Raw genomic sequence first — 20,540 nt, forward strand, 5'->3', positions numbered from 1 at the left:
CAAAGACACAAACATTACTCATACCTGTTTGAAATGGATAAAAATGTCGCAAAAATACCTTTCCAAAGTGAAACATAAACAAATTTGCAATTTATTTACTCAAAAAACTTATAAAAAGGGCCATGTCTTATGCGTTTCATTACATCAAGAACATTGTGCAACCGTATCTCGATGACTTGCCTGCTCATTCATTACATCGAGTTGATCACCTCGTCCATTTACGAGCAATCTTATGAGGTGTAGGCATTATCAGATTCGGTTGAACCCACACAAATGTGTCTTCTATATAGAAACAGGTCGATTGTTGGGGTTTGTAGTTTCGAAAGCCGGCATTCGCGTCGATCCCTCGAAGGTCGAAGCTATCGTCAAATTGCCTCCTCCTTCAAGTCTTCGCCAACTCCAAAGTTTGCAAGGGAAAGCAAATTTTTTACGACGATTCATTCCTAACTACGCCAAAGTTACAAAGGGTTTTACCCGGTTGTTGAAACAGAATGCTCCATTCTATTGGGATGAGATAGCTCAGAAATCTTTTGATGCACTTAAACACGCGTTGAACCATGCACCGTTATTGCATCCTCCCAACTACAACCAGAATTAATTCTTGTATCTCGCCGCCTCTCATTCCACCATTGGAATGGTCTTAGTTCAGGAAGATGAATTCGGAACTGAACATGTGATATATTATCTTAGTCGAACTTTAAATCCAACTAAGCTAAAATACTCACATGTGGAGAAATTGGCATTGGCAGCTGTTCAAGCTGTCCAATGTTTTCATCTCTACATTTTACTACGTAAAACTACAGTGATTTCGGATTGCAACCCTATGATCTACATTTTGACCAAGCAATTGCTAGGGGGCAAGTACTCTAAATGGATTGTTATCCTGCAGGAGTTCGACTTGGAATTTGAAAAATCCAAGTCTAAGAAATCTTTAGTTTTTGCGGAGTTAATGTGCGACTTCCCGCGTGCTAACACGGAAACTGTGGCGGAGGAGCCCATTGCGGACGAATCCTTGTTTCTAATCAGTACTTTAGATCCGTGGTATGGGGATAACATAATTTATCTCCAGACCCAATCCTTTTGGCCAGAAATTTCAAGGTCAGAACGTCGAAAAATTCGATTCCAGTCCCAACAATTCAGGATTATTGGAGATACTCTTTATCGCCGTGGGGCGGACTCTGTGTTTCGACGTTGCTTAACTCACGAGGAAGCTGAAAGGGTTCTAAATGACTGTCACTCTGGAGCGTGTGGCAGTCATATGTCTAGGTATGCCACAACCCAAAAGATATTGCGTGCTGACTACTTCTGTCCATCTTTCTTTAAAGACTGTATTACGGCGGTCCGAAAATGCCACAACTGCCAAATTTTTGATCGAAAGATGCGCGCTCCACCTGCTCCTCTCCACCCTATAATTGCCGTTGGTCCTTTTTCCAAATGGGGTATCGATTTTATTACATGTAACCCTCACTCAGCCGGGGATTTTGCAAAACCAGAGATTCTGGGTTCGATCCCCAGAGGAGTCGCCATTTTGTCACACGGAATAAGTCGATCTTGAGGACAAGATAGACCTTCCTAGAATCTAAAGAAGACCTAATGACAAGCAAACCCGCCAAACACTATCTTTCTCTAAATATGCTTTTAAAAACAAAGGAAAACAAGTTTTTTTAGGGCCTACCTTAGGTCCAATGCAAGTTTGTGGATGCCCTCACTCTTTCGATCCAAATGAGCTCCTTTGTCACGAATCTGCAAACACAAACAAGGCAAACAAATTAAATAGTACCTGAAAAGCCAATATCATAAAACATATTTAACATGAAAGTCAAGGAGTCCATGAAACAAATAACATGAGATACTTGTTGAGAAAAATGGGTTTGATTGTATTAATTCAAAAGAAGAAGAACTTTACAACCTGTGCCTTGACGTTGTACAAGCTCCTCCCAGGGTCCAGCAAGAAGTCTCCTCTACTTTGACAAGTTTCAGTCACTCCCCAATGAAGACAAAAAGGTATGTGATCTCTCCTCTTAAGCTCAACTAGGAAGTCTTGATTTCACCAGCATTTACCCTCAAAAATGTTCAACTTCTAACCTCCCCAGCAACCAGCCCAATGACTAAATTTATAGTGCAATGGAGGGAGATTACTAGGTCCTCCTTCAAAGGGATAAAGCCCTCCTTCAAAGGGATAGCTCCTCTCATCAAGGGATTAGCTCCTTCTCTTTTGGGATGCATGAACCACCTCAGAGCGAACAATCCACGTCAAAATTCCTTCTAGAATCCTCTAGAATTAACCCAAAGTGAGTTTTTTAAGATAAAACTTGCGCCTTTTGACTTTCATAGGGGTCCACACCCACACCTTTAGGGACAGAGCGGGCTGGTCCGCAGTTTTTGTAAACAGAAGGTGCGGAACCGCAGGTGACAGTGAGAGAAAGTGCAGAACCAAAGTTTCATTGATTTTTAATGTCTTTCTCTCATTTTCAAAGCTTGACTTGAAGAGCTGAGGTCTGAGACTTGCTTAGGAGGATAGTACAAGCGATGATAGACCCATACTGACTGAAAATAATCATGGTGACGATATTTTTGTGTAATAGGTATAATTCAGGAGTGCAGAAATCTCCATAAGCCCATGCAAATTCTTCTGTCTCCTCATATAGATATGGGAACATATACTCAAACGTCCTAGCATCTTTAGCCATGAAATCTGGACCATCCTGAGGGTGTGTGACAGCAGAATTAGAAGAGATTGCTACAATTGCAAGCCCCCTTGGCATGTAATCATTTGCAAGCTAGAAAATGTCCTTCTTCAAATGCACAACAAATGGGCAGTGATTGCAGATGAACGTCACCAGCAGTGCGGGATGTCCTTCAAAGTCAGCCAACTTCCAAACCTTGCCAGTGAGAGGTTCCGGCAGCTCAAAATCAGGGGCTGCGGATCCGAGAGGCATGGCCTTCGATGACGATGGAGGCATGGCGTTGGCACAATGAAAGCACTAACGGAAGAGACCCTAATTCACTATTCACAATGGCAGAGACCCTAATTCACTATTCACAATGACGATCGTGAATGGCCTCTGCCTCCATTTATGGTGTTGTTAGTGATGCATTCAACCGACCATTCATCAAATTCTCCAATGGATTTGCGCCAATGGTCTGCACCCTATATCATTCCAATAAGTAAGATTTTTGAAAGATTCATGGGTTGGGAAATCGAGATCTTGCGGAGATTGAGATCACAGGAAATCAGATAAGGATAGGATAGAAATTAATTGAAATAGAGAGGATTATTCTCTGACAGTAAGTACTACAACAAACCAAATCTTTTTATCTTCCTTTCTGGTTCGATTTGGCAAGATTCTCGTGATTTTTATGAGGATTCGATGGTATTTCTGGCTCCTTCTTGAGTGCCTGTGCTCAGCAACGTTTCCAGATCACTGGCGTGTTGTACAACTGGCTGGCGGACTAAATCCCACAATTTCTGGGAAAGAAACCACTTGTTATCAATTTTACTTCACGTGTCTATTGTAATTTACCACCGAGATGTTCTATTTTGATTGAAACCGGCTTTCTTTCCCAAAAAAAATGCAACTGCCTATCGTCTACAACTACACAAATCAACATTTTTTCACTAAGCCATCAATGATATCTTGGCAGAAAACATGCATTACAGGTTTTTGAAGAAGCTCGAACCTGCAACTTGCTCGTATATTCAAAATGTGAGATTGTTTGCACAACAGCAACTAGTGGCTCTCAATTCATTGTTTCGTTCTTTCCGCCATCGTTTACGTGATTTTTAATTAGTTTCATCTTTTATGTTTCGTTGTTTTGTTTCATATGGATTTGCGTTTATGTTTTTCATGTTGTTGGTTATATAGAAGGCCCGAAGCATATTTGAAAGTTGTTGAGAAGTCATGTATAAGCTGCGCGTGCCATTTTCAAATCACCATCAAACTATGACTTTGGTTTGGTCAAAACCTCGATTTGTTTTATGTTTTGTATATACAATGAATGATGCGGAGTTGTTTTTGATTTTGTTGTTTTTTTTATTTGTTTTATTTCTATGTTTCCAACCTACTTTCGTTGGTTTGAATGTATTGGTTTTTTTTTAATGTGTTTTATTGTTTTGTTTAATATATATGACTTTTTTTGTTTTGTTTTTTTTTTTTTAATTTGTTTTTAATGTTTTGCAATCTTTTTATGGTTTGTATTTCATTATTTTATTTATTAATGTTTTGTTTTATTGTGAATTTTTTTTTTAAATGAGTTTGTTGGTTTTTTTCTTTTAAACTAAAATCTAAAAAAAAAATGAATTCGAATCCTATTTCTAAAAAATGGTTAGTTTTCAAAAGAATTTTTTTTATTAATAATAATAATATATATCATTTTTAATATATATATATATATATATATATATATATATATATATATATATATATATATTATTATTATTATGTGAATTTAATTTTTTTTATAAAACTAAAACTTAAAAAAACTAAGTTTTATCTAAAATGGTTTTTTTTTTTAAAGATGATTTCCACTCATTTGCAAAATTCTTTATTGTCATATCGCAAATCAATTTTCCAGTAAAAGTATTTTTATTTGAAATAAATCAATAGATTTTCTGATCTTCCTTATCGCACGAAGCACAGGAAGAGAGCATACTAATCTCTTGATTTTTTTATTTATGAAGGTTAGCGTGGATGGATAAAACACAATTAAGATTTGTGACAAAACCTTGCATTATCTATACTCTTTCTGCAATGTCGCGGGGCATTTAGACTCTCGGAAGACAAATCTTTCCAATAATCAGGCTCCTAGCTCACCCGTGATATAGAAACAAGACATAGAGATGCAAATATGTGCCGCTGAATTTATTCATGATGACTTATTTTTTAAAAACAAGACTAAACACTTCTAATGATAATGACTTCTAATGAGATCTCATTTTTATTTTCCTAATCTATTCTACATTAATTTAAAAGATATTTTATTTTCTAAGTAAAAGAATGCTTCCAATGAAGCCATCTACGGACTAAAAATTCGAACATGCTCACATCAAGATTTAAAAATTCTACGTTATGTTTTACAAGTATGTGAGAATCTTGTCTTAGAGTTGGCTCAAGGTGATTGTCCTTGCTCTCCAAGAAGTACCTGTTCAACATTGTCAAAGTCCTCATCCGTAGATGGATTAGTGAGAAATGGGGGGTTTTAAAATAAAAACTGAATTTAAATTAACTATGTATGAAAATAAAAAATGCTCCAAACGTTGAACTCCTTTATGAACCTGTTGTCACCAAGTTCCACAAATTAGCCCATTAAAAACAAATGCATAAAATAATTACTAAATCCTTTTAGTTGCACTTCCTCGGAAACGGCGCCAAAATGTTTGGTTCCAATTGATGATGTCAATTAGAGCTTAATTTAATGTCAACCCGGGAAGGTAAACTTAGAAGTGCCTATCTAAAATATATAGATCTAGAAAGATTCCTAACTTGTCCAAGATCTTAAAGTCCCCTGACAAGAACATATTCATTAAGATCTCTTTCAATAACTAATTAAACCTAGATCCAACAATTGTTTGAGATCTATGATTCTCTTACAAGAACATATTCTACAAGATCTCCTCCAAAATTAGATCATCTAATAAAAACTTAAAAGCTGAAATGAAGTAAACCTAGATCTAATCATTGTATGAGATCTTATGGTTCTTTTACAAAAACACTTTCAAATAGGATCCTTCCAATATTAGAACATTTAATAAAACTTGAAATCTGAAATCAAACAAAAAAACATAAAACAAATTATACCTAAAATAAACAAATAAGCATGCAAGTGAGGCCATGGGGGCCCTCCATAACTCCACAAGCACACCACTTCAATGGAGACTCAAATGTAGAAGAAAAATTGAGGTATGATCCTTTATTCCAAAATCTCCATTACAAAAACTTCAAGATTCTAAGATTTACAAAAACTTCAACATTACAAAACTTCAACAATCTCAGATTACAAATGGAGGAGATTGTACTCCTATTTATACAATGGGATGAGTAACAAACTCATAATGATCATCCACTAATCTCTCTTTTAGTTCCATACATCTCTCAACCATCTAGACACATAACCCCCTTTTGTCCTTGATCTTCTCCATGAGATCATCATCTTCTCCATGAGGTTTATCTCTTCAAATTCGAATTTGATCCTTCAAGGCCACATAAAGGTGTCTTGGAAGCTTCCTTGGCACCTACACATGTCACAAAAACAACCCACTTTTCATATATAAAGTAAAATATATTATTTTCTAATGTTTAATCAAGAATTTCTCTCAAAAATGCTTAAAAATAAATAATATTTGGAAAATATAAATGAAGCCCATTAATGGTGAATAATAAGGAAAATGGAGTGACAAGGTGGTGAATAGTAAGTGATATAATGGAAGCATAGGTGAAAAATGTATGGTAATGAGTGATATTTGCATGACATTTTGAAACCCCAACAATCGCCCGAGCTAGTTTATTTCCATTTTGTTTGTAAGCATATTTCAGTATTTGATATTAATAAAATGAAGTGTTATTTATGTTGCATCTATGTATTTATGGTTATATATGTAATTTTTTTCATTCCTATTTAAGTTCAGGCCAGTGGTATCAAAGCGATCTACTCTTCCTTTGCTTTTCTTTGCATGTCCCAAACGAGGTCAGGATATAAGGAGTTAGGGCTCGAATTTGTCGAAACTTTGCAAGAACAGACTTGCAAATCCCAACGACCTCCCATGGCGGAAGAGAAGAAAGCTGAGGGGGTAGGATATCCTTTCAAAATCTTGCTCGAAGAATCCCTAGAGTGACAGAAGAATGCGATGATGGAAAAATTTGCCCAGATCCTTCAGCGGCTACTTAAAGGCGACACATCTTCTTCAAGCAGCTACTCTGGAAGCACCACACCCTTTAAGGTACAATTTAACTTTTCCATCCCCATATTTGAAGGATAGATAGATGCGGGCGTCGTATATAAATGGTTAAATCTTCTAGAAGGATGCTTTCCATTCATGACTTTTCCAGCCTGGAAAAGATTACTTTTGCACTTCTCAAAGTTTATCCCCATGTCAAAGGAATGGTGGGAAACCTATAGTGAAAAGAAGGATGAAAATACACCATCACTATTTTTAGCCACACCCACTTGGAATTCATTTCAGGATGCCATAAAGGAGTAGTACTACCCTATCGAGAGCTATGAGGATAAATACATAAAGTGGACCATGTTGTGGCAAGGAAAGGACAAAGATATACCGAATTTTACCAATGTTTTTCATACTCTTCGCACGAAGTTGGGTATCAAGGATTCTGAGCGAAATTTGGTACTCAAATACCACAACTATATACATAGGTACATCCAGGATGAAATGGAGTTCCTGGACATCTCTTCGCTCGACACGGTGTACCGATACATTGTCAAGATTGAGTAGAAGTTTAAATATAATAAGTGATACTTTGGATCTGCAAATCCAAATAAAGGGAAAGGCACCCCCAAATCATAGAGAAAAGGACAAAGCCAAGGCGGGGTGACCCCACGACAACCCGCCAAAGCTGTAAGCAAAGAAGAACACCACGAAGATAAAGAAGGATACAGGAAAATGATGTGAGTTCCATAAGAGCTCCACTCACAATACAAGTGAATGTCAGGCCAAGAAATCACTAGTGACCGAGCTGAAGGCTTCTGAATTAGACGCATGTTCTGACTCTAAGTTAGAACTGGACAAGGGGAATGAAAAAGCGAGGTAGACCATTGACGTAGAGCCCAATGCCACCATGGCCACCACCAAGATCCAGAAGAATGATCTTGAAGATCCAAAGGATGGGGGACACCTCTTCCACTCACAGATGTGGGTGAAGGGTTCTCTACCGTAGTTCATTGTTGACAACAGGAGACAAAATAACCTCATTTCTGCAGAGGTCATGAAGCAGTTGGACCTACCAACTATACCACATCCACAGTCATACACCATCGAATGGCTCCACCAAGGAATAGATCTTCGTGTCAGCCAGCAGCGTCGCCTTCCCTACAGAATCAAGCCATTCATGGATGAGGTATTGTGTGATGTTGCTCATATTTAAGTTTGTGATGTATTATTAGGACAACCATACTTATGGAAGTGACATGTTGTATATGAGTCTAGACCTCACTCTGTGATTGTTATTTTGGGAAATAACTTGTGTAGGATACCAAAGGTAGCCCCGCCTACTGCCATCTCTTTGATCTTTGCAAATAAATGCAATAAGATCATTTCACAAACCAGGGAATTTATTTTCCTTATGATTTTCCCTTAGGGCAAGAAGAAGATTGTGGCCACGACTTCCATACAGGACTCCTTTGCACAAAAGCAACAGATGGACAGGTTCATGGAGGAGTACAAGGATATTTGGTTGCCCTCTACAAGGTTACCTTTGCATTGTTAGGGCAAGCCTCCATTGATATGACCTCGGGCACACTGCTACCCAATGGACTGATCTATCGACACTCTTTTATGGAGAATGATGAGATCAAGAAGCAAATTCAAGAACTGTTGCAGAAAGGGCACATCATTCCAAGCTCATCACCCTGTGGGAGCCCGATTATATAGGTACAGAAGAAGGACAGGACCTGGAGACTCTGTATTGAGTATTGGGTGCTGAACAAGATCATTGTCTAGAATAGGCACCCAATCCCCTGAATTTATGACCTTCTCGGCCAGCTCAAGGGGCCGAAATATTTAAGCAAGATTGACTTGAAGTCTGGTTATCACTGGGTCCCTATCGAACCCTCCGATGTGTAGAATACTACCTTCAAATCCAAGGAGGGCCTTTTCAAGTGGTTGGTCATGCCTTTCAGGTTGAAGAATTCCCCTACAACCTTCATGAGATTGATGGATGACGTCTTGCGACCTTCACCAATGCATTCATGGTGGTTTATTTAAATGAAATTTTGATCTTCATCCAAAGTTGGGAAGAGCTTCTCCACCATATTAGATAGGTCCTCAAAACCTTGCAACAACACAAGATTTGTGCCAATTTGGAGAAATGCACTTTTGGCGTGACCCAGGTTCAATATTTGGGGTACATCATGAATGAGAAAGGTGTGCATATGGACCGAACCAAGATACAATTCATGCGGGATTAGCCAGCCCCAACCACTCTAACAGAGCTCCACAAATTTTTGGGTCTTACCAATTTCTACCACAGGTTCGTGTTGGGGTTCTCTCATATCACTTGGCCTTTAAGTCAAGTCACCAATGGGGGAGCGAAAGAAAATTTCTTTTGGTCTGAAACCCAACAGAAGGAGTTTTTTGAGTTGAAGCATCGCCTCTGCTCTGCACCAGTACTCACATTACCAGACCTGCAACAACCATTTGAGATTGAGACAGATGCCTTTGACTATGCTATTGGTGTAGTTCTTACTCAGCAAGGGCATCCAATGGATTACCACAGTGAGACACTTTCAAACACAATCTGAAAGTATCCCACCTATGACAAATAAATGTATTCCATTATGCAGACCTACCATCAATGGAAGCATTACATTATGGGGAAGGAAATAATCATCCACACAGACCACCGACCCCTGCAGTTCATACAGACACAAGGGAAGTTGCAGAACGATCACCATCAGAAATGGTCCACATACCTGCAACAATTCCATTTGAACATTAAGTACAAGAAGGGAAACACCAATAATGTTGCAAACTTCGTCATTTGACTACCAGTCATGGCACTAATCATTATGCTCGACTCCTGTGGGCATCAAACTTCGAGGTGGCTTCATCTTTACAAGATTGAACCAGAATTTAGTAGCACATACTAGACACTATCGGAAGGTAAGAAAGTTCCAAATTTTCACCTGCAGGATGCACTGTTATGCCACCTAGGACACATCTTTGTTCCTTCAAGTGAGCGTGCCAAGATGATTTGGGAGGTGCACTACAGTCAGGTATGGACATTTCAAAGTGGTGAAAACATTGGCAGTATTGCAGCATTGTTTTTATTGGCCGAACCTTCTTCAAGATGTTGGGAAGTACATTAGATCATGCACTTCATGTGCCATTACCAAACCAACCATTAAGAAGAAAGCCCAATATACTCCTCTTCCTAATCCTAGTCGACCTTTGGAATCTATCATGACAATGACTACATTTTCGTGGTCGTCAACATATTCTTTAAGATGGCCATTATGGCGGCCTGCAAGAAGAGTATCACAACAAAGGCCACTGCTAAGTTATTCTTTGAGTGAGTGTGGATAGACTTTGGCATCCCATAGTCCATTGTCCCAGATCGGGACAACAAATTCCTAAGTGAATTTTGGTCAAGTCTCTGGTTGATTCTAGATACAAAAATTACTAATTCCATGACTTTCCACCCCTAAACTGATGGCCAAATAGAGGTCATCAATAGGATGATCGTACACATTTTTCACATGTACAAATCGAAGCTTTCATGCACATGAGATGAAATCCTCCCCTATGTCTAGCACAACTACAACAAATCTCTCCATAGCTCAATGGGCCATTGCCCCTTTCAGGTAGGGTTGGGATTTCAACCATTATGTCCCATTGATGTGGCCATACCATTTGTAGCTACTCAGGTAGATTCAGCTCATGTCCAGTCCGAAGACTACAGGGTTAACAACTTCATTGAGAACATTTAACACATCCGACAACAAGTCCATGATATATTTGATAGAGCGAATGCTAAGTACAAGCAATGCCATGATCAATATCAGGTGCTGCAAAAGTTCCAAGTGGGCGACAAAGTTTGGCTACATTTGCAGAAGGAGCGCCTTGCTAGACCGCACTGCAAGCTTTGACTGATCTGATATGGACCATACACCATCACCAAAGTTGTAGGGAATAAAGCCTTTGAGCTCAGCATCCCACCATTCCTTGGTCTGCACCTAGTGTTCATTATAGACCACCTTTGGCCATACTTTCCACCATTATTGGACACATCCTACATTGCAAAACAAATCACATCAATAGAGCTAAATCTAGACTTCATGGAACAGGCCAAAATAGATTATATCATGGACACAAATATCAAGAACACTCGCTAACAGAGGATCCAGCTATATCGAGCTGTCAAAGAAAGCAAACTCCTTTACCAGGGCAAGTGGTTCACTAGGGACCAGGTTCAACAAAAATTTTCTCACCTCATGGAGGCTCTGCACTCAATGGGAACCATTTCTTCCTAATGAGGGTGAACTGATCTAGGTGGATATTGGTGGTCACCTACCTATTATACCTAGGGCTCCTATCAGTTTCATTTGTTTACTAGTTTATTGCAGCATTTACTATTTTTGGGAGTTTTTCGGGTCCTAAACTTCCAAAGCAGTTTTGACCCCCTAAACGACGTTTTTTTAGGTTCGTAGCAAGCCCATAAATGGGCTACCGCAAACAATTTAGTACTCATAGATACATTTCCAACAAGGTATCGTATGCGCCAAACGAAGATAATATGACCAAGTTACGACCTCGAGAAGTTGGCTGCCCAACTAACTCCAACGGGGCCCAAAATCTCTTATATTTCCATCTTCTAGGGTTAGGGTTTTGGTTGTTTATGGTTTTCCCTTGTTATTCAATAATCAATAGGCCCTTGATCCTAATTGTAACACAGTTCAGAGGCATGTAGCCGCCACATCTCTTCTCAGAGATACGCTACCATCATCCGAGCTAGTTTATTTTCATTATGTTTGTAATCATATTTCAGTATTTGATATTAATGAAATGAAGTGTTATTTTTGCTTCATCTCTGTATTTTTTGTTATATCTGTAATTTGTTGCATTCCTAGTTAAGTTCAGATCAACGCATTTGCGCAAGTTTTTAAACATCTCCGTAGTATTCTTTTTAGCTTCTGCGTTGTGCGTGGTATCCACCAATATCTATTGTGTGCAGTGCTCCCTTTTGTCTCCTTACCATGCAGTTTCTCCATACTTAGCCAAATTTTCACCTTTTTCACCTTAGCCCCAAAACACATGCTCATCCTCTATATTTTTTTATGCTACTAATATCCTCAACAAAAACTCCCAAGAAATTTGATTTCCAAATCCATCATTGATAAGTTACACTTGTTAATAGATCCTTTCCCTCATCCTCATGCACTTGGATAAAAGGAACATTGTTCCTCTTCTTGGATCATGCACACATGCATTGTCAAATTGCTATGTGTAGTCCTAAATTTGTGGATAAAGTCACTTGTGATGTGATTGATATGTTCTATTATGGCCTCTTGATTGGATAACCTTACCAAAATGATTAGAATACCCAACATCTTGAATACAATAACATTTACCTATCACATAAAGATAACACAAAATAATCTTATTCACAATACATTAGAACTACCACAATAGCCTTCTCTTCAAAACATTCTCCAACTCTTATTCGGCCACCCTATCCACATCATTATCTATATTTGTAGCATCAATTTAATTAGAGGAATCTTGTACACCTCCACATTCAAAATTTCCTTTTCACACTTATTGACCTTAGTTTCCTTGAGACACCACATTTAGAGGAATCTCAATAAACTTTAAATTTTCTCACCTATTACAAAGTCCTTTCCTTTCTTGGAATCGGAGTTGGTACCCTCTTTTCATTGGTTCATCATCCAATTTGAAATCAATCATTACTTGAAGCTTCCCTTCAGGTTCCTAATTTATAATTAAGTATCCACGATGTTGCCAACACATATTCGGCATGAACAATGGACATTGAGATCCATGCCAATCATTAGACATATGTTATTCCAATTTTCCATATTTTGATTATTACAGATCAAATTTTCATCATGAAGACACTCCAAACTCATCAAGGATCCAACACTTCCTACCTTGTTGCTAAGAATGTCCAACTTCTACATCAATCTTGTTGGCTATCTTGGCATTATATGTAGTAGTATTTTCCTACTCTCCTAAAAGAATTGGAAGCCAATGCCTTTGTTGTTGGGAGGAATGATAGGGATTTTATATCTTAGTGTTAGGATAAATATATCAAGAATATGTCTTTCTCATTATTATTTGGGTAGGATATTACTATTTTGGTTTGAGAGCGATGAAGCCTTTTGATTTCCTATTCTTATGGTGTAGCCAAGACCATTTCTATATTTATCTCTATTATTATGCTTAATTATTATTTCTTAGGATCTAGTTAGCATTTCTCTCCCATAATTGTTGATTTAGTTTTCTTATATAACGCAATATAAGTTAGTGTTTCACTTAATAAAATACAACTAGATATTTTATTGTTTTCACTCTTGTGTTGAAAGTTTCTCATGAGTGGTTGAATCCACATCAATGTGGTAACATATGCTCTCCCTTGAAAGTATGAAGAATATGGGCCCCTTTTTTCACTCTCCTTCATAGTAGTTGGCAAGTTGAATGAAGCCCGTAAAGAGTAGTTAGTAGATCCCCACAACTACTCACTTAATATAACAAATTCAAATATAACCCCATGCATATTAGGGCTACACTTTCAAAATCAAGAACTTCACTGTAAAGATTTCCTTATTTGAATAAGTAGTTAGGATTAAATCCAAAATGGTGTTATTCGAACTATATTTTTCTGCAAGAGTAGGTCATTTAGGATTTCAAAAAATATATGTAAGGAAAATTCATTTTTTGGGAAAGAATGAAGAAGGAAATATGCACTTTGTGGTAGAATGATACCTTTTCCAATGGCACAAGGGAGAAATAGTGAAACCTTTACGTGAACTACAACCTTTACCCATCCTTCTAGTTTATGGAATGACATTTTTGTGGGATTCAATGTAGTTTTTCCAAACCTAGAAATAAATCCATCATCATGGTTGTGGTTGACCACCTTCCAAATATTATTTTTTTCTCTCTACAACATCCCTATAAAGCCTCCACAATCTCTCAATTATTCATGGATAGTGTCTTTCAAATCCATCATATGTTGCAATCCATTGTGATGAGACTATGACCAAACCATTTTCACTTACAATTTTTGTAGCATGGCCTATTAGTCCAAGGATGGTGGTTAAATTGAAGTTGTAAAGTAGTGCTTGGAAGAATATTTGAGGTGCTTTTCTTTAGAATGAATCATAATGGATTCAATGGTAACCTTGAATAGAATGTTGATACAATACAACTTATCTTAGTGCCACTCAAATGACTGCTTTTGAGGCAATTGTTAGTCAACAAAATTGTCCTATTTTTAACCTCTATCTTACCTCGAACACACTACCTAAGCCTCTGTTTTAACCTTGGAGCCTATTTATTCTTGCACTTCTCTTAAACATGTACTAGTTCCTACGCTTCTTTCATGGTTTTCATATTAAGGGTTATATATGAACTTAATTATTAATTAAATAGATTTAATATCTTATTTGCCTTTGCAACTTATCTGTTCTCTTTCCTAAGATAATTCGATAAGGTGAAATTATTAGTCAATGTGGAAGATGGGTTGGTGCAAGAATGATTCTTGTATTGTCTGTCGTTCTTGCACTTCCGAGGCAATTGTCAACTTAAACTTGGTTCACCACTTATGCTAGAAATAGCTTGACAAACTACGTAGATTATTTGCTAGAAGATCAGTCATCTTTGCTGGGCTCGGAGTGTAGAGGAATATGCGGGATGTGAAGACCAGGGATTCAACCGAGAACCCTTGTTTAGTCTTTTGTTAATAGTCGAGAGGCCCAAGATAAACTTTTGTTGTACTTTCTTTTGCAGTCTTGAGCGGAGAATGTATATTTAATAAGGTTTCTAGTGGAAGCTAGGTAGCGATACTTTGAGGAAATTTTGACATATATTGTGATATTTTTGTGTGTCTTCATATTTTATGGGCTGGATCTGGGATCCATGATGTATATTTGCTACTTTTGAAGTTTAATACAAAGGACTGCACCAGTTATGCATTTTCCTATTCTAATATCTTTGTGATGTATTACTTGAGTACCTGAAGTTCTAGATCTCATAGCAGGGAAACGAGCTGGTTGGCTAGGGCCCAGCCAACCCAGCTCGTTCTCCCTTTTTCGTGAGGTGTGTTAAACTTATTTTTATGCAAGGTTTGAGTAGGTTATATTTTGTTCTTTCATAGTTAACAGGATTTGACTTCTTCATAAGCTGTGTGATTTGGATCTGAAGTGTGTAGGCTTGGGTGTGTTTATTTCCTGCCTTTCATGTTAACCCTGCTTTCCTTTGATGCATGTTTAATTTCCTTTCTGCAAAAGGAGTGCGTTTTAGTTACTTGCACCAATGCATTTTCATTTCTGCAAGTGAAGGTTGCTTAGTTTATTTCTGCAAGTCCTTTTATTTCCTGCAAGTTCATTTTCTTTGTTCTGCAAAACGTGTTTTATTTCTGAGTGGAGTTTCCAAGCATTCTCAGTATGAAAATTTAGTTTCAAATTAATTTATCTTTATGAGCTTTAATGAAACACTATTTGCATTATATAGATATTTGCTTGCACTCATTTCCCTTGTGGAAGTAACTCAGTTTAACACTGAAATTATTGAAGGGACCTCTAAGCTAAAACTTCTATTTATAATAAGTGTAGATCTGATTTACATAATAACAATCATCTCAGGAAGAAGCCTGCTTGTATTTGGATTAGATAGTTATTTTTCACATGCAAGAAGTTTCTTGTTCTAGCAAGGATTTTTCTTTGACTTTCGAAGTACCTTTCATTTCTGAATGTATGATTAGTTAAAGATTATTTTTCTTATGAATGTTTATTTCCTTAGCTCTGTTTCACCTTGCAATTTATTCTTAGTTAACACCCTTTTCATTTTCTACAAATGGTTTGGAAACCCAGTACATGAACACTGATTTTTTGGTACAAGAACCTCAATTTCGGTACAGGAACTGATATCATGGTACAGGAACAGTGTTATGAAACCAACTCACAAAAAGATAGAAAAGATAGATCAAAGCCTTAGAATTCAGCCTCTTCGAGGGGGAAACCTCCTTTACATTACACAAATGAATGATTCTTGGATGATACAAATGACAAGACCTCCTTTCTATATATAGGAGTCTAAGGGGTCATAACATAATCAGAGCCGACATAACAATAATAATGTAAGGGCACAATAATAACAATAGTGGGCTTCTATGGGGCACAATAGTAACAATATGGGGACTACATGGGTACAACAATATAATAAGGGGGTTGTACTAATAACAATAAGGGGTTACACTAGTTGTATAGGGGCCTAACAAATAGAAAGCTCTAGTACAGGAACCCAGAGCTCTTGTATGAAGGTCAAAATATTTAGTGCAGACACAATACATACTTCCAGTGCAGGAACATCACTTCAGTACAGGAACGTCGTTCCAGTACAGGGATGTCGTTCCAGTACATGAACGTTTTTACGGTGTAGGAACAATGGTTCAGTGCAGGAAGGAAAATCTTTAATGAAGACAAATGTCCTTAACAATTTAATTACTTCTTTGTCCTACGACTGCACTGAACTTAGTCTCAAATATTTATATTTTATTGATCAGGATTGTTCATGACAATTTGAAGTTCCTTTTATTGAGTTTCTGCAAAGTACTTTCTTTTTCATTCCAGCACCAAAATTCTCTTGGTATTATTTGCCGTGTGATCTTTTTGATTCTGCAAACTGTAATTAAGAAAGATAGGAACAGATTTAGTGAAGGTTCATATCATTTCTTGGCATTTCCCGTGCTGACAAATTAAGTGTTGAAGGAGTTTGTTGAACTACAATTCCTACACCCAACAACAATTTATCTCCAAAATCCCGCATGAGTACTATCTTACTCATTCGAAGTCTTGAAGGCGTGGGAGGTAAACAAAACCATCATACCTCAAGATAACATCATCCACACTCTTGAGGATAATCTAGTCATGGCTTAGAACAAGTTGAAGTAGAAATATTATTAATGTTGTTCCAAAAGGGGATCAAGTGTTCCTTTGTCTACATCCTAATAAGTATACCTCCCTCAAACACAAGCACCACTAGAAACTTGCTCCCAAATTTTATGCCCCTATAGGGTGCTAAAACATAGTGGGATGTTTCCTTTCAAATTGGATCTTCCAATCCACTCTAGAATTCATCCAATCTTTCATATCTCTTTCTTAAAGAAAGTGGTTGGATATAATTACTCTATTCGAACTAGCCTTCCAAAAATTGATGGTAAAGGTACCATTTGGTTGTAGCTAGAGATTATCCTCAACAAAAGAGAGCTTAGTCTATACTAATGCAATACCAAAAAGGTCCTAATATAGTGGAAAGATGCACTATCTAAGAAAGTCATATGGGAACCAACAAAGATCCTTTAGTAATTCCCTCCTCTCTAGCCTTGAGGATAGTGTTGCATTTTAAGGGGGAGGCCATGTTAGGGTCCTATGCCAACCCCCTATCTAAATAGATAGATAGGTTTCTATATATGGAGATCATCTATAATAAATAAACCCCATTTAGTTGTGTGAGAGAAATAATTATAAGAAGGTTTACTATAAGGTTCCACAGACTAGAAAGTTCCTTCTCTAGAATGTTAATAGGAACTAGATAGAACTATATAAAGAAGTAGAAGCAATGTGATGAGATATCTTGTAAGTATACTGTAATCAGAGCTTTCCTCATTGGAGATCACCCCCTAGAAGAGGTAAGTGAATGTTTCTCTCATCAATAAAAGTATAACATTTTGTTGTATTCTAGTTCTTTAATTGCCTATCATTATTACATTCTATTTTTTTGTCTATTAATCTAAGTAATTTCTATTATTTCTACTCTGCATCTTCTAATTCACTAATTAAAAAACCACATGTTTCCACATAATTTGACATGGTCTAATATTCATGTTTTTTTCAATAACAAATTTGTTTTTTTCAATGAGAAATTTGCATTGGACGTGCTGCTTTTGCTTTGTAAATGCCTTATCATCATCACTTCTCTTTATATATTTCAATAGATCAACATGCCTATAATCAATTCCCATACAATTTTGAATGTTGACTATCTTGTGTCTCTCTTCACACAACTACTATATCAAATCGATGTTTACCAAAGCATGATCCTATTGCTTCAAACACCTCATACACTCTCACGGCTTGAAATTGTTGTGGCCAATCCAAAATTGCATGTGCCACCCAAATTGTCTTGACCCAACGAACCGACGGCATACCAACCATTTCAGGTGACCGAACGATTCTCTGTGACGTTTATTGTCGGGGCGCGCAATATTCAGCGTGCTGGAAATGAATGAAGTTTCCTTTAGGTCTGTATATGTATGGAGTGGCCCCAGAATTAACAGAAGTTCCATAATTGTCTAAACGCATGTGTAATCGTCATGTGATTAATCCGATGGGTCACTTTCAGGATTATCAGATAGAACCGTATGCGTGTGGGGCAGGAGGGTTTGAAGCCCTAGACCACATGCCAGTAGAGAGATAATCATGAAAGTTATTTTAACATTTTTAAAACGTTTTTAAATCAGATAAATTGAAGAATAAATTAGGATAGGTTTATTTTAAATAGGGATTTAATAAAAGTTTAGGGGATCTAATTTTTTCATGTGTAAATAAAAGGATATTATTTAAATATTTTGCATAGTTATTTATTTATTTTTCAATTTTTAAAATGTTTATTTGGGTCGATATGAGCAAAATTTCAACTTTGATAATGGATGAATAGGGTTACACATCAAACTAGACTGTAGAATGAACCTATGTGTCATTTAGATATTTTTCCAGTTGAAATTTTGATATAAATGATGTGAAAATCAATACCAATATGACACAGATAGATTCAGGACCCACAAGATATTGAAAATACAAGATTATATAAAATCAGCTTTCATTTTAGCAAATTTAGTAAATCTATGAGACATTTCAACAATGTAAAATTGATATTTGACCATAAAGATAAAAATAATAGTTAATAAATAATGAATTATTTATTTTATTTGTGAACTAAAATTTTGAAATGATGGGGTGAAATGACTATTAACTAAATTCAAATTCAAATTATTATTTTAATGAAATGATGGGGTGAAATGACTATTAACTAAATTCAAATTCAAATTATTATTTTAATAACTTTGTGGCTATAATTATTGTTGAATAAATTTAAGTACATGCACCATGAGGTTAAGCGGTGGTTAGCCCCACAATATGCAATCCATGATCTTCCAAAATCTGCTCGTTTCCTTGCCAATCTTCCTATCTGTCTTAATAATAAAACAAAGGTATGGGTGGAGATTTCCTTGTCAATCTTCCTATCTGTCTCAACAATAAAACAAACAGAGGACCAGGTGTGGGTGTGAGCTTTCTTGCATGAGAAAATATGTTGGCCTGCCCAGTTGTTCTAGTGGATCTTATTTAATATTTAGGCTCACAGACGAAGTCCATCTGGCTCAAATCCATCACAGGAAAGCTCCCAAAAATATCTATAAACTAAAAAACAAACTCAACTAAATTGATTGACTCTTAGTTGTGAAAACCCAACTAAATTGATTGATACTTAGTTGTGAATTTTTACTTTCCATGCTGAAATTCGATACATGCCACACCAAAAACGTTCTTGGACTTCCTAGGCACAGTTTTCAATGGTTACCTCATTCTGGAAAACCTGTCACCATTGAAATTAAAAGCAAAAGGATTGTTCTGAGCTCTTTGTAAAAGTCAAACTCACAACCGTTTTTATTTTTAAGCAAACTTGGTAGTTAATGCGCTTACCTCAAGTTATGGACCGTTTCTTAAAATGTGATTTCAACATTATTGGGCAAAGAGGTGCCCTAATGATTAATAGGGAGATGTTGTAATATTCAATATAGAAAAGATATATTGTAAGGTTAGAAATATTATATTAAATAATAATAGGTTAGAAATATTATATTAAATAATAATAAAAATAAATGGAATTAAATCAATTTATTATATTATAATTTTATTTTTATTAACAAAATTATATTTTTTTTGAAAAAGTCATAATATACTTACGAAATTAAAATGAATTTAAATAATAATAATTTATATTAATAACGATATGCACAGGGCAATTTGATTGGTAATCGTCTTGATAATGAGGAGTTAAGTCTCAAGTAGTCTTGCCTTTAAATTTTGTGGGTCAATTAACAAAAAAATCATACAACACACTATTATAAGTATTCAATGGATAAGCACAACTAACAAGAAGGGAGTGAGGGCACTCCAAAAGGCTGGGATTCATGCCCCCTTTGCGCTCATCCCCATGTCAACACACACCCACTGGACCACTCTCTTCAACAGTATATTCTCTAGCACTCACAAATGTATATAGATCTCTTCAAAAGAATGTGGAGGTTTGAGGTGCAAATTGACAAGCAGAATGATGAAATCGACTCTCTCCACAACAAATTGAATGATCTTTCCTCCTCTCAAAAGGTCATGTTAGCACAATTCTGGAAAAAACACAGGTGCATATAAGTTTGAGTCAATGTCAGTTGACTCCCCCAAGAAAATGACAATGTTTTGTAGAATTGCCTTATTTTGTGGCCAATTTTGTTGGCTATATAGTTGCAATTTTGTTAGTAGCATGTATGTGGCTAGTGGCTTGTATGTAG

The 20,540-nt window shown here is 36.7% G+C and overlaps 1 pseudogene; it reads right to left on the reverse strand.

The window, feature by feature from the left end:
* The window catches only part of LOC149198951 (uncharacterized), a 44,341-nt pseudogene extending 41,230 nt beyond the window's left edge, over positions 1–3,111 (reverse strand).
* Positions 3,112–20,540: the final 17,429 nt, after the last annotated feature.

This window comes from Pinus tabuliformis, chromosome 2_1 (genome assembly GCF_031772625.1).
Source record: "Pinus tabuliformis cultivar Carrire ecotype Pingquan chromosome 2_1, CPIR1, whole genome shotgun sequence".
NCBI lineage: Eukaryota > Viridiplantae > Streptophyta > Pinopsida > Pinales > Pinaceae > Pinus > Pinus tabuliformis.